The sequence below is a fragment of the Coenobita brevimanus genome, chromosome 74, assembly GCF_032717465.1.
Source record: "Coenobita brevimanus isolate Jiangsu-jjx chromosome 74, ASM3271746v2, whole genome shotgun sequence".
In the NCBI taxonomy this organism is placed as follows: domain Eukaryota; kingdom Metazoa; phylum Arthropoda; class Malacostraca; order Decapoda; family Coenobitidae; genus Coenobita; species Coenobita brevimanus.
The window spans coordinates 633,280-660,706 of NC_137027.1; the positions used below are offsets into that span (position 1 = coordinate 633,280).

General features: G+C 43.4%; 1 protein-coding gene across 1 annotated transcript in view; it reads right to left on the reverse strand.

Moving 5' to 3' along the window:
- LOC145407880 (uncharacterized) overlaps positions 1 to 27,427 on the reverse strand; it is a 424,248-nt gene that overhangs the window by 118,243 nt on the left and 278,578 nt on the right. The gene's annotated exons all lie outside the window — the stretch shown is intronic.

The following is a 27,427-nucleotide window of genomic DNA, read 5'->3' on the forward strand; positions in this document are numbered from 1 at the left end:
CGTTCTCCCCCTCCTCAGCTCTCTCTCTCTCCCTCTCTCACTAGCTGTGTGTGTGTGTGTGTGTGTGTGTGTGTGTGTGTGTGTGTGTGTGTGTGTGTGTGTGTGTGTGTGTGTGTGTACCTACTGAACCCTACCGAACGCTCATCTCTCTTTTCACCTACACACACTCCACTCTCCTCTCCTCCTCCCCATCTATAATATCAATAGGGCAGAGGCTTGGGAACATTCACATAAGGTACACATCATAAGGACGTTTCTACCTTGTATTCCTAAATAACGTGTGTGTGTGTGTGTGTGTGTGTGTGTGTGTGTGTGTGTGTGTGTGTGTGTGTGTGTGTGTGTGTGAGAGAGAGAGAGAGAGAGAGATTATTTATATACTTTACTATGACTCCGTGTCATTACCCGCAAGTGAATGCTTATTAACCACACACACCACTACAAAATACCGCACACCTGTACGCCCGCCCACACACACACACACAGAATATATATATATATATATATATATATTTTACTATGACTCCGTGTCATTACCCGCAAGTGAATGCTTATTAACCACACACACCACTACAAAATACCGCACACCTGTCAGCCCGCCCACACGCACACACACACACAGAATATATATATATATATATATATATATATATATATATATATATATATATATATATATATATATATATATATATATATATATATATATATATATATGCACACATTATCTTCGGTATATCTTCATCATCTTCGCTGCTACCTTCATCATCACGATATTGGTACAGGTACGAATGAGACGTATTTAAAGACGTTAATGAGGATTTAATGAGTCATTAGTCACAACACCCAGCTTAGTTTTGCTGGGCTCGTGTACCTCCTTCATCATCCTAGTTAGCAGCACCATCACCTTGAACGTCGTCATTTTCACCACCACCACCATCACCATCTTCACTACCTTTATCCTGATCACCATCATCATTAGTCTTTATATCACAATCAAAGAAAAAGGTAATAATAATAATAATAATAATAATATAATACAGGTAATAATAATATGAACATGGAAACTCCCCCCACCCAAAAAAAAAGGACTAACAATAAAGAAAACATCAACAAGGAGAATAAGGAGAGTAAAAATACCGGCTATAAAAACAAAAGACAAGGCTAATCAAAGAAATGTCATGTACAACGTAAGACCAACAAGCTTTAGTCCAGTGACTATTTTATTACGCTTTACTGACCTCGTTGACGCCTCGTAGTGAAGGAATTAGATAAGCAAACCAGTCCCTTCACAACGACGAGATCATTTTCTTATTCTTGCTACAATTTAAAATAAATTATTAACCACGTCATTTCCATGATACTGTATACTGCTTAGTTCATTCTTGCAGAGATATAAGAACTTTGGCAGAGTCTTCATTAGTCAGTTCAACACGAGGTCTATTTCTATGTATAAAAAAGTTTGGAGGCTGGAAGAATACAACTAAAAATACGTTATGGGACTGAATCAATAAAGTTGAGGGAGACCTCTTGTAATGAAGGTTACAGTCTCCGTTCACCCATCCACTCCCACGTCTTCTCTTAATTTTTCATGGTATGATAACTTCGCTGGGATATATCCAAATTTTTAAAACTGTACAATAAGAAACATCTTATGTGGCATGTTCAGGGCCTCCCAACGTAACTATTCAATCCAATGACAATATATATCTGAAGAATACTTCTGCTATATTCAAACGATTCCAATCAGCTCCTGGTAGACTTTAAATGGAGTTGTTAGATATAGCTTTCATTAATTTTTTCACTACTAGATGTCCTTCCTGACTTAAAATAAATCCGTCAGGAGCTAGCAAGAACAACAGTTAATTACGTCATCGGACTGAAGGGGATTAAAGGAGATAAAGGGTGGCCGTTAACCCTTCACCATGAGAAGCATCCCCAGCACTGAAGGAAATCAGCCTGGCTGGAGAAAGATAAAACGGAGGAATTAGATACAGCTATGTTCAGTCCCTACAATACGATAGTTCCCCCCCCCCCCTGAAACTGAGTAACACCGTCAACTCATAACAAGAACAAATACTGCGAGAGTTATGTGGCGAGTGTTAAGTTTGGGAAGACTTCTGGTTGTGAAAGTTATTAACACGTCCGATAAGGTGACGTCTTTTGTATTATACTCTTACTTAGCCTATCTCCATGTGGTTTTATTCAACTTAAGTTGGGATTTGTAGAGGTGAAATGTTGCTGTCTCTATACCATACTGTGGACACCTACTGTACTTGTTCCGTTTCTTTCTTCTACTTTTCTTTCTTCCAAACACTTTTTCAACCTGGTGTCATTCCTTTAGTTCTTCACCAACTCGCTTCAAACCCCAGACACCATTTTCTTTTCATTTTATTTAAGTCTTTTGTGAGCTCAAAGGTCACAAGGGATAAACACATATTTTATTATCTTTTCTTATATGTTCCCTTACCATCATGACAAATCGCACAGAAGAATGTCAGTGCACTGTAACTGTGTGCACACCATCCTGCATTGCCCTGGGAATGTAGGCAGTCTTTAATTGAAGCTATTTTTGCACACCATCCTGCTTTGCTCTGGGAATGTAGGCAGTCTTTAACTGACGCTATTTCTATTCTATTGTTCCTACCTTCAGATGATTTTATTCAACTTAAGGAAGGACTTGTTGTAGTGCCCAGGTTGATTAAGGCTGTACCTATGCCTTTCAAAGAGAAATGACGGCTCTACGCTGAACAAAATCGCAGGAATTGCAAGATGCCATTGGAATCAACGTCAACTCATTCTGTATAAACACGTCTTTTATATTTCATTCTTGAAACAACCAAGCCACCACATTCAACTCAGACGAGACTGTTTCATACGGAGGCGTTGTATATTGGCCTAACCTTCATCAACTCCCACTCTAGACTGAGTGTGTACTCCTGATATCAACGTCTTCAATTTGATGACGTGTTTCAGATTTATTATGCTTGCTATCTCTTGATGATTTTACTTTTAGGTCCAGCTTTCACTAACCCCCAAACTGAATAAAGTAATCTGGTGGCAGCAAAAAATAGCCTTAAAAATACGGCACCGCACTGAACGCCTAATTAAATCGAGTGAGGACCGCAGCCACACTACAATAAAGCAGCGTTATCATACCGAAAGGGTTTAAGCAGGGGTGGGGAACCTTTCTCGTATTAAGGGCCATTAGGATATTTTTAACATTCGCGGGCCATGCAAAATTATAAACTTAAAATCAAATATATATACCGGTATATATATATATATATATATATATATATATATATATATATATATATATATATATATATATATATATATATATATATATATATATATATATATATTCGTTCATGAGTTTATGAAATTGCATTTATGAATTGCCTCGCGGGCCTGATCAAATGGTCTTGCGGGCCTTACACGGCCCGTAGGCCGGACGTTCCCCACCTCTGGGTTAATGACTCCTGAAAACGTGATGTGGTTTGTAATTAGGGCAAGCTTTTGCGAGTGATGTCTGCGAGTCTAAACAAAATCGAGTGGAAGTAACAAGAATAAAATATAAATGCACGGCCATATTGAACGGGTTACGTAATACTGTAAAGGTGATAAGGATTGTACTCGGTGCATGTTTTGTGAGTGATGTGTGAGTCATGAGATAGTGGGGGAGAAGGGCACAGCACACGTCTGAGACCGGCAGAGGGAGATATACTCTTCACACTTTAACCCGCATTTTCGTCCTTTTGTATCGTGCTTTCCGACATGATGCTGATGCCGGCTTTGGCTTCGGCTTTATGAAGCCAAAATTTTTAGGTTATGACTTCCGCTTTGGCATTATAACTTTACAATATCAGAATCTCGCTTCAGCTTCGGCCTCATAACTTTCTCAGACCTTTGGTTCCGGCTTCGGAGTCTTGGGGCTGGATTCAGCCCCAACTGCACGTTACTACAATAGAACCAAAAATGAAATACTGCATGTCTAATCACTCTTCAGACCATGTGAGATGAACAGTGTTGGTAACTATTATAATATCATGAAATAAACATGTCTGCAACATGTGGGAATTGGCAAAGTTAACTACTGCACAAGGATCACAAAACTAACAGGTCTAGGACATGAGATAAACAGTATGGACTACAGCTCCAAGGGGACAAAAATGACCATGTGAGATAAACAGTTAGTGTGGAATGCTGCGCCAGGACCACAAACTGACATATACTTTGACAACTGGCAGTAATATTTGAACTGACTCGATTTTCCTTAAAGCCTTATATTCCATCTGCCTTTTAAGGCAGGTTGTCGCTCGAAGCTGCCTTTGGTTTCATGAAATTCTAGGGCTTTGGCGCTGGCTTCGAAGGCAAGGGGTGGACTTTGGCTCCATGTTTACTTGCTTTACACAGTTTACTGACAGAAAAAGACAACTTTACGAATGTACATCCTTTCCAGACCCTTCTTGGTGACTTGGATCATATACTTGGATTAAGATACCGCTAAAACTCAAGTTGAGAGATGACAATTTAAAGCCAAGTTAATGTGAAGAGAGTACCGTACAGCAGAATATGAAACAGGAGGAAGTAGAAGGCTTTGGACAAATGCCTATCGAATGCACTATACTATGGTCAGTAAGGCTTCAGCTACGCCTCAGTCTTCCCCTTGGATACGACCCGTTATAGTCGATGTTATATCCAGGTTCTCAATTGTACTGCTGGGTGAACAGAGACAAGGGAGGAAACAAACTTTGTCCAAGAGTCTGCTCGACCAGAGAAATTAACTTTGGTTCTTCCACTTGCAAGCGGGGCGAACTAACTCTTGCACCACCGGGCACCGGCTCCCCAGCATGAAGAAGATGGAGGGGGAGAGCAAGAAAAGTAAGAGGGTATGAGAAGGAATGGGAGAAACAGGATAAACATGGAACAAACATGAAAGGGGGGAGAATGAGGTAGAACTGGAGAGAGTGGAGGAGTTAAATGGAACAGGTGGCTGTATGAGTGTGTGGTGGAGGAGGAAAGATAGATGGAGCAAGAGGGAACAGGAGAGAATAAGATTTATGCAGAACATACATGGGTGACGAATACGACAGGTGGAGCAGGAGAGGCCGGAGGAAGAGTTAGGTGGAACAGGAGACTCTGGATGATTAGTGGAGATGACAGGGAGACAAATAGTGAGGAGGAAGAGGAAACAAAGCAGGCAGAATAATGTGGCAGAGGAGATAATGGAGGAGAGTGAAGCAGGCCACGATGATGAAGAAGGAGGAGGGAACTGGAGACAGTGGAGAGGTGAGGTGAAGCTGGGAAAAGAGGAAGGGAGAGGTGGAAAGGAAAGAGAGGAATAGCAAGAAGGAAGAATTAAGTGGAACAGGAGAGAGTAGGGGTGTGGTGAAATGAGAGTGGAGTGTGGTGAGCTGAAGGGGGAAAGTGCTGGTGGTCAGACAGAAAGGGGAAGTCTGAAGGGAAAATGTGCAAACCAGAGTCAATACATTACACAACCTGTAAAACCACACGCGCGCGCGCGCACACACGCGCGCACGCACGCACGCACGCACGCACGCACACGCACGCACGCACGCACACGCACGCACACACACACACACACACACACACACACACACACACACACACAGAATGACTTTTTTTTTTTTTTATCTGGCAAGTCATCGAAAACTTTCATTATCGAGTCATATTTCGGGCATCAAACACACATTCAGTACCTAACAATACTTAACCATCAGCTCTACATCAATACTCACGTCATCCCATCCTTCACCCTAACCCACCATACCAGCACCCACATCCAAAGCACACCCTCACTTACATCAACAACCAATCTAAACCTTCAACCTCAACTTCCCACATCCAGCATACATCAAAACATATCCACACCCAAGCAGTATCTACATTTACAGCACATCCTCGACTATACACAAACATCCACATCATCCCATGTCCACACCCACTCTCACACCTAACCAGCATCCAGTCGCAACCTTCACACCTAATGCCAAACAGTCCCCATCACATGACAGTCTGACAGCCTACATAACAGCAGCTGATAATACTAGCTAAACTAAACAAGCTCAATAGTTGATCACGGTTATAAACACACACACCCGCTGATACCAATAACAAAACACTTAACAGAAGATGAAAAATGAGTACAACTGATGGGAATAGTAAAAATAAGTCATCTAAACAATAAAAAAAAAAAAAGAAGAACTCAACGTCTGAACAATAAACGGCTCAACACCTGGTGGAAGTACAGTAATAAATAAACAGATAACCTCACTACAATAATGCACAAACTCAACAGCTGATGACAACACAATAACAAAATTCCCAGCTGATAAAATAAGAAACTAATTGACCAGTTGGTAATAAAGAAAATAAACTCAGGTACGAAAAACCAAAATGTAAGAACGAATTATAAGCACAAATACTGACAAAACTGTGAGATGATTACAGTACAACAGCCATCTTCTTAACTGATGTGGCCAATGATGATGATGTGATGCGGGTGAACGGAGGGTGAATGAGAGAATGTGTTGTTATTAATTACGAAGTGAGAGAGAGAGAGAGAGAGAGAGAGAGAGAGAGAGAGAGAGAGAGAGAGAGAGAGAGAGTGTGTGTGTGTGTGTGTGTGTGTGTGTGTGTGTGTGTGTGTGTGTGTGTGTGTGTGTGTGTGTGTGTTCAGGTATGTAATTTTGTACACCCTTAACATAATGAAAACACAAACGTACGTAATTACGTAATAACGCTCGTTAGCTTGATTGGCTGGGTAACTGTAATCAATAAAGCTTCTTCCGACTTAATCACGATGAGTGCAAATCTTGAAAATAAGTAAATATTTTTCAGGTCACGTGAATCTGGGTTCGAGTCCCAAAACGGACTGTGTTTATCCTCCCTTGGTCCAGTTTTCTTTAGTACTTTTCTTCTAGCCAATCACACGAGTTGATTTCTGCCCGGCGTAATAATATCCTGGTGGTATTAACATCGTCACAATAGCTGTCTCTTGGTCGGAACAACTCCACAGTAGTACCGAAATCTAGATGACACAAGACGATGATATTAAGCACAATGTCAGTCACAGAGACCTGTCTATTACTTCACCCTTTATTCCGAGGGTGCTGAGTTGTACTTCGTTTAGTACAGTCTACCATCAACACTGATAACGCACACACCAACATTTACCCTTCAAACATCAACAATCCACCAAGTCACTAAGAGTTACCCTCCATTCACCACCAAAAACCACTAATTTTACCATCACACCATCACCACCAAAAATAGCGGCAACAACAACCAGTATCGTCACGTCACTCACATAAAAAAAAAGACAATAATATCTCTTAACAACAAGAACTACTACTGCTACTACTACTACCGTACTATAAAACGAAAAACAACAACTAACAACACTCTCGGACTAGAAATGTTCACAAAATCACTATGTACTACCCACAAAAATCTCCCAAGCCACCAGCCCATCACCGACAATAACAACAATTGCCAACACCGCAACACCATAGGGAGGGAGAGAGAACGCCAGCGCCAACACCACCAACACCTATATATATATATATATATATATATATATATATATATGTATATATATATATATATATATATATATATATATATATATATATATATATATATATGCAGAGACTTCACTTCACCGTGAAGATATGTATGCAAACTAACCACAGGAGAAATGAAAGGAGCTACATCTTTAGGGTGAGGATGTAATATACGAAAGTACTCACTGTAGCTCCTTTCATTCCTCCTGTGGTTAGTTTGCATATATATATATATATATATATATATATATATATATATATATATATATATATATAATATAATATATTATAATATATATATATATATATATATATATATATATATATATATATATATATATATATTGCCAGACACTACAATCCCGTAAGAGGTGGCCACAAACAAATCGCCTCCATGTCGCCCTGTCCTTCGCCATTTCACTACCCAGCCCCCAGCTCACACCCCCCTCTCTCATATACCTCTCCACTCCATCCCTCCAACTCATCCTCGGCCTCCCCCTCCCTCTCCCCCCCACCTCACTCACATACACTATCCTCGTTAGTCTCTCGCTGTCCATCCCCTCCACGTGGCCAAACCACCACACAAACATTCACCCCTTACAGTTCTTTCTAAGTGGTCCGACCTTAACATTAAAGGACGGCTTAATCTGCAACTATGAAGTTCAAGAATGGGACAGAAAAACAGAAAGGAGGAGAAAGCATCGAGACAAACACGAGAGAGAGAGAGAGAGAGAGAGAGAGAGAGAGAGAGCACTGTGTTGTAGGCAGACCAATAACAACACTGTATTAAAATCAATATCAAACATCCCCATCAAACAACAACACAAGAGGGAGGGAGAGGGATCGTCTGCATCAGCATAAGAGAGGGCACGTGACTGATTAATTAATCGACTCTGGTAGCGTAGGAAGGGGAATGAGACACTGTGTTGCCGGTGAACCACTAACATACCTACATCAACAGCTGCAACATCAACAATAAAGAGGGAGAGGGAACGCCTGGACAAACACACGGGAGGGGAAGCATTGTACCTCATTGCCGGCGGACCACTAACACAACAACACAGCACTAACTACACTAACATCAATCAACACTAGAAAGGAGGGAGTGTATGCAGCAACATAAGGCAGAGGAAACACATTCTTGCCGGTGGACCAGTAAAATAATAAAACTTTATTAAAGCATAAAAACCACAGAAGGGGTAAAAAAAAAAAAAAAAATCACCAAAGAGAACACAAGCACAAACAGAAATACACAACACTGAGTCATCAAAGACTATATGTGTTAACATTATCCTCACAAAACTAACAACATCAACAATTAACACCAACAAGCACCACACGAGATGAAAGAGGTGAGACAGGGAAACACAAAGGAGGGACAGCACTGTGTTACCGGTGGACAGCAACACCGCAGAGGATAGGGAGGCGGCGAACAGACACCGCAACACAACACCAATAATTACAACATCAAGCAACGCCGCAGAGGACATGGAGGCAGCGGACCAACACCACAACACCAAAAACAAGCAACACCGCACCATCAGTGGGGAGGGGAGTGTATCACTAAAACCACAATACAACACCACAACATCAACAACTATAATATCAAACAGCGCCACAACACCAAACAGGATGGGGAGGGAACCAACAACTCCATCAAGCAACACCACAACACAAGTGAGGAGAGGGAGGGCGCGTACCGGTAATACCACTCACACAGGCGCCCACAAACTACAACGATTTAAAACTCTCTTTACAGCCGCATAAAAATCACAGCCCTCTCGTAAATATCGCATAAAGTGTAAATGGTCTATGATCGGCTTAAATGTAGGTATACGGGTTTACAATAACAATAATACAGCATTTAACAGCAATACTGCGTAGATACATGAACAAAATCAATACCATCGTTTACTCAGATATGGATGATGATGATACTAACAACAACAATAGCAACAAAGACTACGACGACGACGACGACAATGATGATGATGATGATGGAGGAGGAGGAGGAAGAGGAGAAGGAAGAATAATGAGAAATGCATTAAAATGTTACAGCCATCAAGGTATGCTGGAATGTGAACAATCTCACGCGCTCTAAAAGTCACACCAAAAACACAGTCCAATTAGCCAGTACAATATCTGAATGCATTAAATGCATAGTCCAGGTCAATGATCCTTTAATACGTCTGAGGTTCCAACATCATAGAGCAAGATTTACAACTTCTCCACGCTTTCTGACTATTACTGGCCGGTTTAGCAACATCTCATTAGGTTTTTGACACTTTCGAGGCCACCTGAAAGAACTGTTGGCGGCATTTACAAAGGCAATCTCTTCACAAGGACTACACCGTTTTCATTTAAACCCAGCTACCACCAGTCGATTTACTTCAATCTGTGATGAACTTCAAGTCGTACAGATGTTAATAATGGCTATATCTATCTGTCTCATTCTTCCAGTCCGAAATCTCTTCTAAGCAACATAAAAAAGATTATTGATGGCCGAAAATATAAAGCTGCCCTCGTAGCGATGGAATTAAACTCCATTCATCCTCAACATCACTTTCACTCAGCACGTCATGTTTCCTTTACCCCATTTATCTCGTTTTTTTCTCTAAGTCATTCAGTATTGCGTAATGCCTCGTCAGTATATTTTACTACTCTCAGATGAATTTATGTTCTAATTTTGGGGAACATTCCAAACAAAACTTATCCCTTTTTAAAGATCTTTAAAATACGTGCTAGTGCCAGATGCTTTTGTTCAGCTAGTGGGTGACTCCTCGCTGTGGAAGGGTAAAGAACAAAGTACTAACTCATTCAGTACGATGCCGCCTTGTTAATCTTGTCACCGCCACACTATATTTTTGTCCCGTTTGGAGGAGACGATTCGAATTGAAGGTGTTTAAGCCACTGATAACGATCCGGTCTTTTCACTTTAATCAAGCTATTAGCAGATGATTCTATTATACTCGAGAAATGTGTGTGTGTGTGTGTGTGTGTGTGTGTGTGTGTGTGTGTGTGTGTGTGTGTGTGTGTGTGTGTGTGTGTGTGTGTGTGTGTGTGTGTGTGCGCGTGCGTGCGTGCGTGCGTGCGTGCGTGCGTGCGTGCGTGCGTGTGCGTGTGTGTGTGTGTGTGTGTGTGTGTGTGTGTGTGTGTGTGTGTGTGTGTGTGTGTGTGTGCATCCTACAGTATACTGTATACTGTCTCTTGTCATACCTGAAGAGGGTCGAACTTCCAAGACGGTCCTAAACTGTTGCACTAAATCTAAATAAATAACATGTCCCCCTGTGGATGAAATACTTCCATCTGAACGAGTCAAGACCCTGAGTATACATTATGTGTGAAACTCTTGACTGTAAAATTGACACTGTGATTTTAAAAAATGATGGTATTACATGAGGGGAGAATGGCTTGGGAAAAAAAATAATAATTACTTAAGTGAATGTGACATCAGTGAGAGGAGAGAATGTATTGAAGGATTTCCTGGTAGTGCTCTCTCTCTCTCTCCCTTTCAGTCTTCTCTTTTTGGCACTCTCCCCTCTCCTGGCCTTCAGAATTTCTTTGCTTATTCACTTCCTCGACCTTCCTCTTCTTCTTCTCTTTATTTACTTTTCTCTTATGTCTTCCCTCCCTCTCATCTTTCGTTCACGTTTCCTTCCTTTAAGCTTAAAAAGACATTCTCTCTCTCTCTCTCTCTCTCTCCCTGCTTCCCAAAATATTCCATTCCCTTTCCTACCTCACTATATTCTCTCTTCACCCCTGCCATCGACAAGGTCCCCCCTCCTACCTCCCTCCCCTCTCTGCTCTCTTTCTCTCGGTAGCCATGTCCCTCCCTCTCCGTCTCTCTCTTTCTCCACTCTTCTCAACCTCCTCTCTTTCTGACTTCCACTCCCCTATCGCCACCTCCTCCACTGCCCCTACCCCTCCCATCCTCTCACCTCCCCACCCCCCTCCACTCACCCTACTGCACCCCCTCCTCCCTTTCCTCTTCCATCTCCCCTCTTCCTTTCCTTTATACCTCCCATCCTTATCTGTTTCTCACTATCCTTCCTTCATTAACTCTTCCCATCCTCTCCTCCCTCCACTGACTTCCCAACCACCTCTTTCGTCTACATAATCCTTGCCTTCATCTCCTACTTCCCCTTCTTAGCATTCCGCCCTCCCTCTTTAGTTCCCTTCTTTACTTACCATCATTCGCTCCCTCTTGCTCTTCTTTCTAACCCTTTCTCTTCACTGCTTCGCCCCATATTCGTCTCTATCCCTTTCCCCTACTTCCTATTTCCTAGTCCTTTGTACTATAACTGCTACTCCCAATCTTCCTCTTTTTCCCCTATTCCTCATCTTCCTTTTTCTAACCTTTCCTTATTCCTCCTCCAGATCTTTCTCTTTTGTCTTCTTTTCTTCAGCTTACTTTCTTCTTTCGTACTTAACAATTTTCCTTACTAAGCCTTATCATCTTCCGGCTGTACCTCCTCCTCCTCACCTTCCTTCCTTCTTTCTTTCAAACCCTTTCTTCTTACTCCTTCCCTCCTTCCTTTTACCTCCCTCTCCTTCTTTGCTTCTCTTTTATTATTTCTTTATTGCTACTCCACATCTTCCTCTTCATCCCCTTTCATCATCTTTCTTCTTCCCTTCTTTCTATGCATTTCTCTTTACTGCTCTTCCTAATCCTTCTCTTTTGCCTCATTTTTTCTTTACCCACTTCCCATCCTTCCTTCTTCTCGTGTATCCCTCTTCATCCCCCCTTGCCTTAACTTTATCTTTTCATTCTTTCTCGCACATTCCCTTTAATGTTCTTCCTTATCTTTATCGCATTTCCCCCCTCCCCTCCTCCCCCCTCTCTCTCTCATCCCATCCTTGCCGGCCACCCTTCGAATTAGAGGCTTCACCAAACCCTGCTTCAGAGGTCTGCCACCAGGTGGTCTACCGTCGCCCAGCCTCGATTAAATATTTTGCAGGGTTTTAACTTCTTTGACTCTTTTCTTCTTCGCTTCCTACCTCCCTCGCTCTTCTACCTATTTACTCGTAACTGCTCCTTTCCCTCATACCTCTACCTAAATCCCCTTTCCTTCCCTGCCTCCTTCAGACCTCCTACCGCCACCACTTTCCTTCAGCCTCGTACACTGCCCCCACTCCAACCTCCAGTCCTGCCATACAGGATGCCAACTACACGCCAGAACTAACTGCCGTAACCCCTACACTGCTAGGATATCACTTCTGTTTTATTTTTTGCTAACTCCAGATGACTTTATTAAACTCTGGAAAGACTTCACACCAAAATTTCCACAAGTTAAATAAGTCGTATGGTAGTAAGAATAAAAAAGTTAAGATACGTAGTCGGACTGAAAGGATTAACACTCACTATTGAAGTTTTTTTTTATCCCTGAGCTAACTACAATCGTCTGGATTTATTTAATGGCTACTGTTTCTAACACGTCAGACACAAAATTATTCCCAAACTAAAAAAAAAAAAAAAAAAAAAAAAAAAAAAAAAAAAAAATGAGCAGAGCTCGAGGGAATAGCTACATTAACAAGAGCGTTATTAAACCAAAAGGTGTAAAATCCCTGCCTCCCTGAGACAATGGAGTTGGGGGAAAGGGCAAATATATCCCTTTATTGCGTATGATTTGTCACGCTATAATAAACTGCGTATGCTGCTGGCAAAATAACAACCTAGTTATGTTCCACCATCAAAGTGAAAAGCCAGCCTAGTTTTCAACTCCGCTGATTCGTAGGATTTCTCTCAACTGAATAAACTTACCGGGAGTTAGCCAGAATAAAATACCATACCGGTATCCTAATTTCGATCATCGTAGCCAGAGGGACATACTACGAAGTCTCAAGTACAATGCTCACTGAAAATACAAAATTAACACGACTGAAGTATCTGTCAAGGCACTACACTGTTGCATCAAAGGGCTGTTCAGTATACAAGGTGGCCCGTAGACTGAGTCCCACTGGAATCACAGTGTCAGAATACTGTATGTGTTGATGGGACGGCTCAGTCCGCTAGTGTGGGCGGGGTTGTGTCATTTGGAATAGGAATACATGGTGCGGGGTTGATACTGGTAACACTGAGTCATCTCCACAACACACATGAAATCCTCCGGCGGAGTGGATGTGCCGCGTTATGAGAGAGAGAGAGAGACTGTGTCGAGGGGGTGACTGAAGACTTACTGTATATATCATTCACTACACGAAGTCTTCCTCGGAACCATGTTAAAATTGTTTGGTTGTAGTAAGATTGCAATAACAGTGACGTCATTCGTACTGGAGGGGCTAATATATGTCTGCATCTGCATCAGCCCAAATGAGGCGGCCTACAGTACAAGACCGAAGAGGAAGAGCTAGAATAACAATGCCCCATACTGGTCAGGTTCGATTTGGTAAGGAGAGTTTGTAGTGAAAGCGGTGCAAGTGAAAGTACTCGTATTTATCATCATCATCATCATCATCATCATCATCATCATCATCATCACCATCATCATCATCATTCTGTCTCTCTTACGCACACGCACACACACACACACACACACACACACACACACACACACACACACACACACACACACACACACAAATTTGATAAAATGTACTCGTAGTTAAAGATGTAGGACAACACGTGCGTAACTCATCCTGCACACTGCAACTAGGTAAATTGGGTAAACACACACACACACACACACACACACACACACACACACACACACACACACACACAATTGTACAATTTTCACTATTTTTTAACAACTGTGAAACTACACGTTCCATCAAGTTTTACCAACCACTGTGCGCGTTTCATTAGCATTCAGGGGCGTAGACGAACACCACTCGAACAGGGCAGTACTCCCGAGGTGGATGGAAAGTTGCTGACTGGAAGAACTGGAGCTTTCGTTTCACCAGTATCAAGATTAGCTTCTGACCAACCCCCTTTGGTGAACTCTGTCGGTGTATCAGTAACACAGGAAGTAGGTCAGCATACTCTCCTATATGTTATGTTTGTTAACATTACATTACATACCCACTACACGCCACACTTCCTGTCTCAAAATAATTTCAAAATGGCGTCTCAACAGTCAGCTTTCGAGTCCGGGGGTGGAGGGGTGGCAAAAAACCCTCACCATCCGCACCGCTACTGGAGACGACCACAAGCGAGATGCATGGAACCACTGCCTTCCTCACTCTCTATTCACTTCCGCAACGTTCGTGGCCTAAATTCCTCACATTTTCTCTCTGTTGAACACCACCTCTCTTCCACTAAACCTCACCTTCCCTTCCTCACTGCGACTTAGCTATCTAACATGACAGAGCAAACCCTTCTCTGTATCCTCTTACTTTATACTCATTCCAAAGCCAAAGTGGTTGTTTACAGTACATGTAGCAACAAAATAATCTTGCTTTCGTATTCCTGAACTTGAATCCTCTTAATTCTCTACCCTCTGGCATCAGCTATTCTGTCATTCTCTGGCTAAATACACCAGCGCTGTGGACTTATCCCCTAATTCTACCAACTGTGAAAACTTCCTTGACTATCTTACTTCAAAGATGGAACATATTCTATCAAATTCTCCTTTCTCTAGAGTCTCCATTCTAGGTGATATCATACTGTTGGCTTTCCTCTCCATTCACTGATCCACCTGGTGAACAAGTCTACATATATTCTATCCTTAATTACGTAGAGCAGCTTCTACAGCATCCTACCTGTACCCTAACTGCCATGGAGAAAGGTCCAACACACCTGAAATATTACTTACAAATAATCCTTCTGCTTACTCTGTTGACCTTTTCTCTCCATTAGGCTCCTTTGATAGCAAACGTATCCCGTTAACCTGTCCTATCAATACAGTAAGGCTTGTGGACCATCTCATGACATGGGGTCTGTGGCACTTTGGAGCTGATGATTAAGAGGCCCGCAGGCAATACTTCTTTGCTTTTCCACAGAATGATTATTGTTTCCATGTCGAGAGCCATTCTGAGTGTGCTTCGCCTATTACAGAGGTTATTCTCTGAAGCATGGATGCATACAGGACAGTCCCCTGTCTTATCGTCTGAATAATGGGAACAAATTGCTTTAATCACACCTGTTCAACTGCTGTCCACAAGAAGGCCTACAAACGGTACCGGGACCAACCCACTTCTGTATCCCATCTCTGTTATGTTTCTGCCTGGAACCGTGCTTAGTTTGTTCTTTGCTCTGTTAAGAATAATTTCATCGCTCTGAACTCTCCAACTAAAATTTTTCCCGATCCTTCTGGCATCCTGGCATACATCTTTCCATCAGCTTTACTTCATCCTCCTTCCCTCTCTTTTCTGCTCTAGTGGCTCAGTAGCCGCTTCTTCTACTGAAAAAGCAGAACTCTTCGCAAGGATTTTTTCCTCCAATGCCACCTCAGATGATCCTGGAGCTATATCTCTATCTCTTCCCCTTCTGACTTTCTCAGAACTAACATTCAAATTTCTTCAGCTGATGTACTTTGTGCACTCACTGGTCTCAATACTAACATGGCAATTCTTCAGCTGATGTACTTTGTGCACTCACTGGCCTCAATACTAACATGGCAATTCTTCAGCTGATGTACTTTGTGCACTCACTGGCCTCAATACTAACATGGCATAAGGGCCTGATGGGGTCCCTCCTGTTGTTCTCAAGAACTGTGCTTCTCTGTTTACACACTGACCAGGAAAACTCTTTCACCTTTGTCTGTCAACTTGTAACTTTCCTTCTTACTAGAAGACTGTTCTCATTCAGCCAATCCTGAAAATGGATGACCATTACCAGACATCTAACTACCATCCAACTGGTTTAAGATTCTGTATGTCTAAAGTTTTTTAATCTACTTAAAAAAAAAGGGGGAGGGGCACCTTGCCTATCATAACCTTCTCTCCAATCACCAGTATGGGTTCTGCTAGGGATGCTCCATTGGTTACCTACTCACCTTCCTTTCAAACTCCTGGTCATCCTCCTTTCAGAACTTTGAAGAAAGCATTGCTACTGCATTTGAAAACTCAAAACCTTTCGATCAAGTCTGGTAAAAAAAATTTAAATCCAAACTGTCCTCTTATGGTTTTTCTCCTTCCATCAGTGCCTTCATCACTAGTGTCCTTTCTGGTCGTTCTACTGCTGCTGCTATGGACAGCAACCAATCTTCTAGAGCTATCAATAGTGGTTCCTCTGGACTTTATCCTGTCACCAACTACCTTCCTTCATTTCATCAATGCCCTAAACTGTACACCTAACCCTATCCACTCACACAGTGAAGACTCCACCCTTCACCTTTCCATCTGATTCTCGCAGTGTCCATCACAGCAGTTACTTCAACAAAAATGGGATGAGGTTATGGCACAATTAATTTCTGATCTGGTTCATATCTATGATTACGGTAAATAACCTTGCTTCTCCTACATCCAAACCTCACCTTCTACATTTTTCGACCCACCATAATCTTCCACAGAAGTGATCCGTTAGTATTTAATAATGTCCAACTCAAGCTTGCATCATCTCTGAATATACTAGGGATTTCTTTCTCTCAGGATTTGTCATGGAAAGATCGAATGACCTCACTTGCAAAATGTGCCTCCAAGAGAATAGGTGTGCTATGCCAACTCTGTGCCTTCTTTACCTTCGCACAGCTGTTGACTTTATACGCAAGTTTTATTCACTCCTATGGAGCTCAACTCTAGTGCGGGAGGCGGTGGCTGAATCGGTAGGGAGGCTGCTTGCAGTCCTGATGGACCAAGGTTCGAATCCTGGCTAGGACAGGGGACAGTTTAAGGATTTGAATTTCATAAAAAGCAGACTTTCCTGATCTACCAGATGACCCGCCGACATGTCGTAAAAATACCCCAGCTAATACCAATACACCAGTCCTGTATGAGACAGCGCTAGCATGTATTCACTATGGATTGTGGGTGTTAATGCCGAAGTGGTGACATGTGGAGGTGTAGGAGGACTACTGGGCCTTGGGTTAGGCTACTGCCCCCAAGATATAGGCCCTGAAGCCTTTGCCCAGAGTCGGACACACGCACACACAAAACACAGCTCTTCTCAACAAGGTGGTGTTGATTTTTTTTTTTCTTTTTTCTAACTCTCCTTCTCTTTCTGACACTCTTCGACCTCTGTCACTTTGACATTTTTTGCATAATCTCTTTTCTCTCTGAAATTTAATGGTCACTGCTCTTCTGAACCGTCTACAGTTCCATGCCTCCTCCAATATGGCGGATGTGTAGCACCCTTCTGGATGCAAACGCACCCTTTTTCTGTCCAACTCTCCAATGCAAGAATTAACTGATACTCTCAGTCTTTCATGTATGCAACACGTCAACTGTGGAACTGTCTTCCCCTGTCTGTATTTTCTTCTGCCTATGACCTCTGGTCTTTTATACAGTATACAATACGTCCGGGTATCTTTCAAGTAAATGCTTTATCAGTATTTATCAACAACTCTACATGTTTCACAGCAGTTATCAAAAATTGTACATGTCTACTGTATAGTATTTGCCAACTAATGCATGTTTTATAAGTATTTAACAACAACTGTACAGGTTTTATCGGTACAGTACTTACTACTAACTGAACATATTTTATCAGAATTTATCAACAACTGGACACATTTTATCAAAATTTACAAACAACTGTACACGATTTATCAGTAGTACTCAACAATTTTACAAACTTCATCAATATTTACCCACAACTGTACACGTTTGAGTAATTTTTATGAGCACATGTACACGTTTAATTAATTTATGCCAACAAGTGTACATGTTTAACTGTACGCGTTTTATCAGTATTTGCTAATACTTCTATGCTTGAGCAGTATTTGCCAACAACTGTGCTTACTAGTATTTACCAGCAATTGTCCATGCTTTATCATTATTTGTCAACAAATGCACATGCTTTATCGGTATTGGCCAACAACTGCACATGTTTTATTGGTACTGTATTCGCATGTTTTATCAGTAATGGCCAACAACTGTACCTGTTTTATCAGTGTTTGTATGTTTCATCAGTACTGGCCAACAACTGTACCTGTTTTATCAGTATTTGCATGTTTTATCAGTATTGGCCAACAACTGAACCTGTTTTGTCAGTATTTGCTAACAACTGTACAAGTTTTATCAATATCAGCCAACAACTATGTTTTATCAATACTAACCGACAAATCACGTTGTAAAAATCAATCTAGTGAAACAATTAACGTGTGAAGATGAAACCTCGTCAACATTATGATAATCTGTATAAGCGATTTTTCCTACATTTATTTGCCGGTCTCAACCTTTCCCAGTCTCTCTCTCTCTCTCTCTCTCTCTCTCTCTCTCTCTCTCACTGCACCTGCCTGCTCGTATAACCCCGTGCGTGGCAGCCTCTCTGACTCCGTCCCAACCTACCACCCAAAGTGTCAGCTCACTTTACCTCGCTCAATCCATGCCCTGCCCTTGTCTCCCTCCAAAATGCATATCCTGCCTGTCTCACAATTTTTTACCGATTTCCCACCTCTGCTGCCACCCACAATCCAGCCTCCCTCATGACTAGTCGTTCCACCTTGCCGCCACTGCCTCTTTACCTCCATCCACCTCGTAAAGTCTTCCCAATGAACCATTCCACCTCTACCTGATGTTTACTTATAGCCTCTCCACCTTAATGTATCTCCCTACTTTCGCTCTACCTAACCTCCCCACGTCCCCGACTCATCAAATATCTACCCACCTCCCCAAGTCACCAAATATCTACCCACCTCCCCAAGTCACCAAAAACCTCCCCACCTCCCCGACTCATCAAATATCTACCCACCCCTGACTCACCAAATACCTACCCACCTCCCCGACTCACCAAATACCAACCCACCTCTCCGACTCACCAAATACTGTATCTACTCACCTCCCCGCCTCTCCCAATATCTACCAACCTCCCCTTTTCCCCCTACCTCCATCCTTCTTGCCTAATCCTCCACTCTGCCTCCACCCTACCTACAAACCTTACCTTTTTCGCCTCTCCCTTCCTCTCTCAATACCAACCTCCTAAACTCATCCGGTCTCCTTGTTCCTCCCTGCTTCCCTTTTCTTGGCCACTCCAGAAGTCAGACTCTTCCGATCTACCAGCCATTACCCTTCTGCACCACCCTGCCTCTCCCAGCCTGTCCTTTCTCTCCCTGTATAGCCACCCCATAAAGCTGCCTCTTTCTCAGTCTGCCTTCCTACTACCCACCCAAGTAGCCCGCCTCCCCTGCCTGGCACCCCACCGTCTTTTCCCCACCTACTTTCCCTCTCTCTCCCGATCAGCCATTACCCCTTCTCTGCCACCCCACCCGCCCGCCTCTCCCCACCGACTTACCTACCACCCCACCGGCCTGCCTCTTCCTGCCTACCATCCCACCCCACTCGCCTGCCTCTCCCAACTTCCCTGCCTACCATCCCACCTGCCAATCTTTCCCTGCCTACTACCCCACCAGTCCGCCTCTCCCCACCTCCCTGCCTACCACCCCACCCGTCCGCCTCTCCCCATCTCCCTGGCTGCCTCTCCCTGCCTACCACCCCAACCACCCTCCTCTCTCCACCTCCCTGCCTGCCTCACCCTGTCTACCCCCCCCCACCCTCCTCTCTCCACCTTCCTGTCTCTCTCTCCCTGGCTGCCTCACCCTGCCTACCATCCCAACCGCCGGCCCCTCCACACCTCCCTCTCTGCCATTCCCTGCCTACCATCCCACCCTGCTCGCCTCTCCCTGTTTACCACCCCACCCGCGTGCCTCTCGCCACCCCTCCTACCATTCTCCTCGCCTACCGCCCGCCCTGCCTGGCACCCGAACCGTTTGCGTCTGTCTGCCTCCATCCGGTGTGCCTGCTGCCTGTCCCTGCCTACCTCCCGGCCCCCTGCCTCGTCTGCGCTACCGTCTGGCCAGCTGATCCTGCTCTGACGTCACTACCTTAAAGCAGACCTCAGTTCCCGCTCTCTCCCGCCCCTCACACACCACCACCCAGACGCACGCGCGCGCGCACAAATGCAGAAATGCACGCAAACGCGCGCGCGCGCGCGCGCACACACACACACACACACACACACACACACACACACACACACACACACACACACACACACACACACACACACACACACACACACACACAATCACTTAGCATACTGGGTATTTACAGTACTTCAACATCAAATATACTAAATCCATATAAAGCACAACATACCGGGTACTGTATGCATGCTCGCGCGCACCCACAAGCGCAAGCACACACACACACACACACACACACACACACACACACACACACACACACACACACACACACACACACACACACACACACACACACACTTACGCTAAAGAAACACTCCAATCGCACATGCAAACCAACAAAAACACAGGTACATTCACAAGCACACAGGCCTACACAACCAATCCCACGTAGGCTACATCTGTCACATACCTATGCAGGCGTCCACACATCACACACACTCCTATATCCTCTTCTGGCGTGCACGCATACTTATATATAAAACGCATTAAAAGCCAGTAATCTCGTATCACTTTCATTTCTATACAAAAACACACACACACACACACACACACACACACACACACACACACACACACACACACACACACACACACACATCAATCTTACCCAATCCTGGCCTGGACAGTAACGGTACAAAGCCAGGGTTCCAATCTGCTTCTAACTGGACTTTACTGCCACATGTGTAACACAGGTGTACATGTGCACTCGCTCTCTATGTGCGTCCATTTACAGCCGAAGAGAATGTTGGAATTTATGTACACTTGTCGGGAATTAGGTTAATGATATTTATACCTACACCAGCTCTCCGTTCCCCACCTCTCTCTCTCTCTCTCTCTCTCTCTCTGGGTCCCAGACAATGCCGGTATGCACGACAATAGGGTTTTACCTGGGCAACCTGGATACCCTGCAAGTTCTATATATACATGGAAAACAAACTCTCTCTCTCTCTCTCTCACACACACACACACACACACACACACACACAACCTGCGCGCGCGTTTACAGAATGCCTTTTTGTTTACGTCAAATATGGGAAGACAACGATTTACCGTACCAAGTTTACTCAGTGAACCCTTTTGCCCCTTCCGCCCGAGGACGTACCCTTAGCTTTTACTCTTGCTACTTAAAGACGATTGTATTCAGGTGAGAAGACTTCTCGAATTGTAAGGATTGATAGAAATTGAATAAGCCGACAGACTGGTTGAACAGCTTGAGTTTACTGAATATGTGAAATTGTACGGAGTCAACTGAAAGGTGTGCTCTGGGGTATCCTGGTGAAACTAAGCATACATGGCTATATAATCATGGGGAAGACTACCCACACCGACAGTCAATTGTTTACGTGGGCGCTAGTTTATCAAAGTGCTAGTTTATTGACAACACAAGGAACTAATGATAGCGAAACAATACAGTGAAAGAACAACAGCGAAACAGAACAGTGAAACAACGATACAGTTGCTACATCAGCTCTCTACAGGGATTAGATATAACCTTTACTAAACCCTTCCTGCTTGCGACCCTTCGTAAATTTAATAAAATCGCATGGTAGTGACTGAATAAATTAGAGAAAAAAAGACGTCTTGTACTGATAGGGTGAATTATACAGGCAGTGGGATATTAATATAACAGTAGAGTGGGGTTATCACGAATATAATATCAAAGGCGTTTATATACTTTATAATCACTACAATATACAAATCATTACATTATCTCGCAGGAAAAAAAACACACAAAACAAACAGCACAAGTGGAACCGTAGACAACAGACATCACTTGATGGACACACAATAGCTTGCAAAAATAGTCTCTCTCTCTCTCTCTCTCCCTCTCTCTCTCTCTCACTGAATATCAGCCTATTTTCACGCCCCTAAACGGCATTTCCATCCTATCTACTTTTCGTCTCCGTGTCTGTCTGCCTGTCTCTCCCCAATCTCCCCCTCTTTCATTCTGACCATTGACAGGTCTGAGATTTTTCATGGGGAGGAAGGGGGACTGCCATCCTTAAAGGGGGTACTATTTCATATACGTATTCATAAGTACGAATTATACACAATTTTTTTTTTTTACCACTACTCAGTGATGATGTTTTAATCATCATCGCTGATCATCATTATTCTGACTCTCTTCTCCACCTAAAGATGGGATGAGGCGGCAGCTAGAACTTGGAATGAAAGAACGCGATGTGGGAGACCTACAAACACCATGTCCAGTGCAATGAGCCACGATCTAAACAATATTCCAGCGGCCGGAATTCTTGCTCTATGTCACAGGATACACCAACACAGGCGTAACCAACTAAGATACTAACATGTTCATAACAGAGAAAACTGTAAGTAGTGGCCACAGATACCAGAGAACTCGACTTAATTAGTGTTTGTTTTTATTTTGTATTTTTTCGTTAAGGGGAGCTACTCAAGCGATGGACCAGACTGTTTCCCTGCCTGCCGACGTCTTCTTGGCAGTCTGTATCCCCCTGTCTGTCTGTCTGTCTCACCCTCCTTTGTCTTCTTACGTGCCCATCTGTCTTGCTATTTCTGCTTCTCCCTCTTCTATTTTTATTCCTGTCTGTCCACTTCTGTATGTACCTTCCTCCCAGCCTACGTCCGTTTCTTGTTTCCTCTGTCGGTTTTCCTGTCGTCAAACTGTTTCCCTGCCTATCTGTCTGCCGACCTGCCAACCTATTTATTCTTCCTGCTGTCTGCTACCCTTCCTCCTGACTTTCTCATCCTTATGCCTGTCTGTCATTCTGTATGTTTCCCTGTCATTTCATCAACCTCTCTATGCTGTCTTTTTCTCAGCCTCCTACTTTCATTTCTTTCTTCAGCACGTATTTCTTTCTCTTACCTACCAGCATATCTGTCTTCCTCTGCCTCTCCTGTCTTCCTCTCCTACTTACTTTCAGGCTTATGTATACTTCTAATCCTTTTGTTTGCTTTTCATTTTGTCTCCCTTTCAGTTGCCTGCCTTTCTCCTCTATCTTAACACCAATCTACCTGCCCCTCTCCTTTCTGCTTGTCGTCTTTCCTATCCACCATAATATCTTTCTACAGGCTTCTCCATACTGCTACATTTCTCTCATAGTCTACCTATCTGTCCTTCTTCCTGTTTGTCTGTCTTCCTGGTTGCCTCTCCCCCTCCTGCCTGACTCTGGTAATCCATCTACCACCCCTTGCTATCCGCTTCTCCTCCTGTCTTCTCTTTCTTCTGCCTATCATTCCTTAATATGCCTGCCTGCTAGTCTATCAGCCTGCATCTCCCTCTCCTGCCTGCCTGACTTTCTTCCAGCCTCTTGCTTCTCTTCCTCATTCCTGCCTGTCTCCTTGCTGGTCTTCCTTCTTCCTGCCTGCTTACCTCCCATCCTACCTGCTTCTCTCTCTCTCTCTCCTTCCTGCCTATTCCTTCTTTCTTTCTGCTAGCCTGCCTGCCTGTTTCTCTTCCGTCTTCCTACCTGCTTCTCTTCTCTTCTATCTGCTTGCCTGCCTGCCTGCCTATATGCGTCTCTTTTTTTCCTCCTGCCTGCATGCTTGCTAACCTTCCTTCTCCCTGCTTACCTGTCTGCTCTTCTTTCTTGTTCCTGCCTGCCTGTGTGTCTGCTCCTCCCTCCTGCCTGTCTGCTCCTCCTTTTTCTTGCCAACCTGTCTACTTCTCCTTCCTGCCTGCCTGTCTAGTTCTCCCTCTTCCTGCCTGTCTGTCTACTTCTTCTGCCTGCCCTTCTACTTCTCCTTCCTGCCTGTCTGTCTGCTATCTCTTCCTACTGCCTGCATGCCTTCATCTTCTCCTGCCTGCGTGCGTGCCTGCCTCCTGGGTGGGTAATGTGGTGGAATGCGTGGAGGGAGTGAGGAGGTGAAGTGGGAAGCCAGACCACCCCTGACCTGCCATTAATACCGCTAATGCACTCCACTCACTCAGCCCCAATCCCACTCTGCCCCACTTGCTCTATTATCCTCCCATTACCTTGTCTTTTGACGAATCTCTCTTACACACACACACACACACACACACACACACACACACACACACACACACACACACACACACACACACACACACTTTCCAAAACACAGGGTGGCCCATATAAAACGCTCTTCCTCTTCGCCGGGTGACGTCTGGTTGTGCTGATGGGACGGTTCAGTCAAGTTATCACGGGCTGTCCTCCATAATTTATCTATTTTCTACTAGCACTGCTATACTCACGCCCACACCAGCAGACTGTGCCGTTCCCGCACCGCACGTTACCCAGCCGGTGGGTTTCTAGTGGCGCGCTATTTACGGAACACTGTGTCTCTTGTATTTTCTTATCCACGTTCTTCCCTCTTACGTCACAACATAATCAGTCTCGCTCTCTCTGCCCTACTCAGCCCATTACCTTGTCTTGGCTTTCTCACACGTTATCCTCGTCTCAAGCCTCACATTCGCTTCCATTATCCTGTTATAATTTTCCTCCTCACTCACTCGTTTACTCTTAATTTATCTCCGCCGCTCTATTACCATTCTCCTACTTCTTCCTGTCCTACTCTGGATCTCTTGCCCACTCTCTCGCTTACTTAACCCAGAAACTTTCACTTTGTCCCAGCCTCACACTCTACCCCCACTCCCTCACTTGCTCCTTTGTCGTCTCGTTTATCTTCTCTCTTTTTCATTTGCTGGTATATTTTCTTCCTCCCCCTTGAACTTGCCTCTCAATTTTTTAAAAAATTGCTTCCTCTTCTCTCGAACCTTCTGACGCTCTCTCTCTCTCTCTCTCTCTCTAATTGTACAATTATACACCTCTGTATTATACTCCCTAACACTTATATCAACAGTGTATAATCTTCACGTCTACACTTTGTACTATTATTGTTATCAAAATTTATACTATTATATGAATAACCACTGTTTGTGGAAATAAACATTATTATTATTATTATTATTATTCTCTCTCTCTCTCTCTCTCTCTCTCTCTCTCTCTGACCTACTTTCAATCTCTCGTCTTTTTCCTTGCTCAATGTCGTTGTGTGACTACATCCATGCCTGTTGCACTGCCCTACTCTCATTCACCATTTTCATCCCTTCATTAAGCCTCTTTCTCATTTGCCAACTCTCCTCTCTCTCTCTCTCTCTCTCTCTCTCTCTCTCTCTCTCTCTCTCTCTCTCTCTCTCTCTCTCTCATTAAGTAAATTAATAACAGCACGTCACCTCACCTCCCTGAGTTAGTGCGGTATGCATGACTCTCTCTCTCTCTCTCTCTCTCTCTCCTACTTTCATTCTCTTGTCCTTTCCCTTGTCCACTGTCGTTGTCTGATAGCTTCCATGCCTGTTACACTGCCCTACTCTCATCGATCGTTTTTATCCCTTGATGACCTCTTTCTCACTGCCAATCTCTCTCTCTCTCTCTCTCTCTCTCTCTCTCTCGTGTGTGTGTGTGTGTGTGTGTGTGTGTGTGTGTGTGTGTGTGTGTGTGTGTGTGTGTGTGTGTGTGTGTGTGTGTGTGTGTGTGTGTGTGTGTGTGTGTGTGTGTGTGTGTGTGTGTGTGTGTGTGTGTGTGTTCCCTGCGTCTTACATCTGACTTTTCAGCATCATAAATTATAGCTAAAATCGTTGGGCTAAAAACAGCAACGCCTCCATCACTGTGGGTAAATATAAACAGCAAGGAGGGGAGGGGTGAGAGGGTGCGCATAAAAGTGAAGTTCAGTTTATATTCTCAGATTTCTCCCGGGTAACTTATAACTGAGTGGTTTTCCGTTTTCATTCTCTCTTACATTCATTCTCTCATTCAAAGCACTCGCTTAAAAAATACATTAAGCTTTTTAATGTCCCTTTTTTAACATTCTTTTTCATACAAACTTCACTGCGTTACAGAATTACAACCTAATAAATATTTACTATACAAGTACACTGGTGGTTTGCCGGTTTCCCTAACTTTACCCTCTGAACCACACTGGGTTTAATATGTAGTGAATATAACCGTACGTCAAGGCTGGATATAATACAAAGTTCTTATTCTCAGCCAATGTTAAATTCTTTATTTTTTTTTATTTTTTTTTTTACTGTTTGTGCGGTAGGTTTACCTTGAGCACAAATGATCATCTACCGATAGCCAAAACACACAGCAAGTATGTATTTCGCACCCAAATGCTTACAATCCGGACTGCCCGTGTATAGCTATTCCTAACTTCCCCTCAAGACTATGCCTTCCCACATGATGTACTGCATAAAACTTTCCTTACAAAGTTTCACTCGCAAAAAGCTTACAGCCTGCAAACTTCGTCCCTCTCTGAGAAACTCAAACAAAAGAATGTCAAAATCGAAATCCATTCATACCAAGATGCCTCGACCTGGTTTCGCAAACTAACTTGCCATCAACTCTCTCGTAAGTGAACCCCCCCCCCTTTTTTTTGCATAAGGGAGTCCGGAATCTTCCCCTGTCTCTTATTCTTTATACAACACCATTTAATGAAGAGGAAAATTATCATGTGCTACATTTTTCTCGGGAAAGGACAAAGAAGGGAGTGCAGAACCTACCCATAACTTTTGTTTTTCGTGCATATCAAAATCTGAGTTACGGGAGGGAATTACTCGTCAAGTCTATCTGTGAATACCTATCCTGGACACGCAACCCTGGGCATACTAGTTTTGGGAAGAGGCTTTTGACTGGCTACTTACGAGTTTATCAGCTGAATACATAAAAGACGAGAATACCAAATTTGTACCGTAATAATACAAAATTGACAATGCTCGCTATCTCTAAAGCTGGGTAAGCAAGAGATGAGAGTGGTGGACAGACAGGTGCCATGGCTAACCCTTCAATACGAGGATACATTATTTTATTTCCT